At 43.5% G+C, this 4,108-nt stretch overlaps 1 pseudogene; it reads left to right on the forward strand.

The window, feature by feature from the left end:
- LOC104986484 overlaps positions 1-4,108 on the forward strand; it is a 14,785-nt pseudogene that overhangs the window by 1,638 nt on the left and 9,039 nt on the right.

The following is a 4,108-nucleotide window of genomic DNA, read 5'->3' on the forward strand; positions in this document are numbered from 1 at the left end:
GTTGGATCTTCCTGCTGTTCAAGGGACTCTCAAGAGTCCTCTCCAATATCATAGTTCAAAAGCATCAATTCTTCAGTGCTCAGCTTTCTTTATAGTCCAACTCTCACATCCATACGTGACTACTGGAAAAGCCAAAGCTTTGACTAGACGGACCTTTGTTGGCAAAATAATGTCTTTGCTTTTTAATATGCTGTCTAGGTTGGTCATAACTTTTCTTCCAAGGAATAAGTGTCTTTAATTCTATGGCTTTAGCCACCATCTGCAGTGATCTTGGAGCCCCCCAAAATAAAGTCTGTCACTATTTCCATTGTTTCCCCATCTATTTACCATGAAGTAATGGGACCAGATGCCATGATCTTCGTTTTCTGAATGTTGAGCTTTAAGCCAACTGTTTCACTCTCTTCTTTCACTTTCATTAAGAGGCTTTTTAGTTCCTCTTCACTTTCTGCCATAAGGGTGGTATCATTTGCATATCTGAGGTTATTGATATTTCTCCCAGCAATCTTGATTCCATCTTGTGCTTCATCCAGCCCAGCATTTCTCATGATGTACTCTGCAGAGAAGTTAAATACACAGGGTGACAATATACAGCCTTGACATACCCCTTTCCCTATTTGGAGCCAGTCTGTTGTTCCATGTCCAGTTCTAACTATTGCTTCCTGACCTGCATACAGATTTCTCAGGAGGCAGGTCAGGTGGTCTGGTACTCCCATCTCTTGAAGAATTTTCCACAGTTTGTTGTGATCCACACACTCAAAGGCTTTGGCATAGTCAATAAAGCAGAAATAGATGTTTTTCTGGCACTCTCTCACTTTTTTGATGGCCCAGTGGATGCTGGCTATTTGATCTCGGTTCCTCTGCCTTTTCTAAATCCAGCTTGAACATCTGGAAGTTCACGGTTCATGTACTGTTGAAGCCTGGCTTGGAGAATTTCGAGCATTACTTTGCTAGCATGTGAGATGAGTGCAATTGTGTGGTAGTTTGAGCATTCTTTATCATTGCCTTTTGAGATTCTTTGGCATTGCTGTGGCGGCTGCATGATGATGGAACAACTTTGAGGAGCTACTCCATGTCCAAGGGCAAAGGAGAGGGGCAAAATCATGTTTAGAATCAAACCCCATACCCGCCAGAGATGCTCAGAGGGCTCAAACAAACCTGATGTGCACCAGGACCCAGAGACCCCACAGAGACTGAGCCAGAACTGTGTTTGAGTATCTCTTGAGGAGGTACAGATCAGCAGTGGACTGCTGCAGGGGCAGGGGCTCTGGGTGCAGCAGATCTGGGTATGGCATAAGCCCTCTTGGAAGAGGTCACCATTAACACACCATAGAGCCACCAGAACTTACACAGGACTGGGAAACAGACTCTTGGATGGCACAAACAAAACTTTATGTGCACCAGGACCCAGGAGAAAGGAGCAGTGACCCCACAAAGACTGACCCAAGCTTGCCCATGAGTGTTCAGGAGTCTCCGGTGGAGGCGTGGGTTGGCGGTGGCCTGCTGCAAGGTTGGGGGCACTGTGTGCAGCAGTGCGTGCATGGGACCTTTTGAAGGAGGTCGCCATCATCATTACCTCCACCATAGTTTGGCCTCAGGTCAAACAATAGGGAGGGAACACAGCCCTGCCCATCAACAGAAAATTGGATTACAGATTTACTGAGCATGGCCCTGCCCATCAGAACAAGACCCAGTTTCCCCCTCAGTCAGTCTCTCCCATCAGAAAGCTTCCATAAGCCTCTTATCCTTCTCCATCAGAGGGCAGACAGAATGAAAACCACAACCACAATCACAGAACACTAACCAATCTGATCACATGGACCACAGCCTTGTCTAACTCAATGAAACTAAGCCATGCCCTGTGGGGCCACCCAAGACAGGTGGGTCATGGTGGAGAGTTCTGACAAAACGTGGTCCACTGGAGAAGGGAATGGCAAAGCACTTCAGTATTCTTGCCTTGAGAACCCCATGAACAGTATGAAAAGGCAAAAAGATAGGATACTGAAAGATGAACTCCCCAGGTTGGTAGGTGCCCAATATGCTACTGGAGAAGAGTGGAGAAATAGCTCCAGAAAGAATGTTGAGACGGAGCCAAAGCAAAAACAACACCCATTTGTAGATGTGACTGGTGATGGAAGTAAAGTCCAATGCTTTAAAGAGCAATACTGAATACGAACCTAGAATGTCAGGTCCATGAAGCAAGGCAAATTGGAAGTGATCAAACAGGAGATGGCAAGAGTGAACATCGATAGTTTAGGAATCAGCGAACTAAAATGGACTGGAATAGGTGAATTTAACTCAGATGACCATTATATCTACTACTGTGGCAAGAATCCCTTAGAAGAAATGGAGTAGCCGTCATAGTCAATAAGAGAGCCCAATATGCAGTACTTGGATGCAATCTCAAAAACGACAGAATGATCTCTGTTCGTTTCCAATGCAAACCATTCAATAGCACAGTAATCCAAGTCTATGCCCCAGCCAGTAATGCTGAAGAAGTTGAAGTTGAATGATTCTATGTAGATCTACAAGACCTTCTAGAATTAACACCCAAAAAAGATATCCTTTTCATTATAGGGGACTGGAATGCAAAAGTAGGAAGTCAAGAAATACCTGGAGTAACAGGCAAATTTGGCGTACAGAATGAAGCAGGGCAAAGGCTAATAGATTTTTGCCAAGAGAACACACTGGTCGTAGCAAACACCCTCTTCCAACAACACAAGAGATGACTCTACACATGGACATCACCAGATGGTCAATACCTAAATCAGATTGATTATATTCTTTGCAGCCAAAGATGGGGAAGCTCTATACAGTTAGCAAAAACAAGACTGGGAGCTGACTGTGGCTCAGATCATGAACTCCTTATTGCCAAATTCAGACTTAAATTGAAGAAAGCAGGGGAAACCACTAGACCATTCAGGTATGACCTAAATCAAACCCTTTATGATTATACAGTGGAAGGGACAAATAGATTCAAGGGATTGGATCTGATAGACAGAGTGCCTGAAGAACTATGCGCGGAGGTTCATGACATTGTACAGGAGGCAGGATGATTGTACAGGATTGTACAGGATGATCAAGACCATCCCCAAGAAAAAGAAATGCAAAAAGGCAAAATGGTTGTCTGAGGAGAACTTACGTTTAAAATAGCTAAGAAAAGAAGAGAAGCAAAAGACAAAGGAGAAAAGGAAAGATATACCCATTTGCATGCAGAGTTCCAAAGAATAGCATGGAGAGATAAGAAAGTCTTCCTCAGTAATCAATGCAAAGAAATAGAGGAAAACAATAGAATGGGAAAGACTAGAGATGTCTTCAAGAAAATTAGAGATAACAAGGGAACATTTCATGCAAAGATGGGCACAATAAAGGACAGAATTTGGAACTTCCCTGGTGGCTCAGACGTGCAATCTACCTGCAATAAGGGAGACCTGGGTTCAATCCCTGGGTCAGGAAGATCCCCTGGAGAAGGCAATGGCAACCCACTCCAGTACTCTTGCCTGGAAAATCCCATGGATGAAGGAGCCTGGTAGGCTACAGTCCATGGGGTCACAAAGAGTCGGACATGACTGAGCAGCTTCACTTTTTTCACTAACAGAAGCAGAAGATATTAAGAAGAGGTGGCAAGAATACACAGAAGAACTATACAAAAAAGGTCTTCACGACCCAGATAATCATGATGGTGTGATCACTCACCTAGAGCCAGACATCCTGGAATGTGAAGTCAAGTGGGCCTTAGGAAGCATCACTACAAACAAAGCTAGTGGAGGTGATGGAATTCCAGTTGAGCTATTTCAAATCCTAAAAGATAATGCTGTGAAAGTGCTGCACTCAATATGCCAGCAAATTTGGAAAACTCAGCAGTGATCACAGGACTGGAAAAGGTCAGTTTTCATTCCAATCTCAAAGAACTACCATATGATGCAACAATTCCACTCCTGGTTATATATCCAAAACATACACACACAAAACTGAAAGCACTAATTCAAAAAAATACATGCACCCCAATGTTCATAGCAGCATTATTTATGATTGCCAAGATATGGAAGTAATCTAAGTGTTCATCACCAGGTGAATGGATGAAGATGTGGTAAATATATACAATGGAAAT

The sequence above is a fragment of the Bison bison genome, unplaced genomic scaffold (genome assembly GCF_000754665.1).
Source record: "Bison bison bison isolate TAMUID 2011002044 unplaced genomic scaffold, Bison_UMD1.0 scf7180017864068, whole genome shotgun sequence".
Taxonomy (NCBI): Eukaryota; Metazoa; Chordata; class Mammalia; order Artiodactyla; family Bovidae; genus Bison; species Bison bison.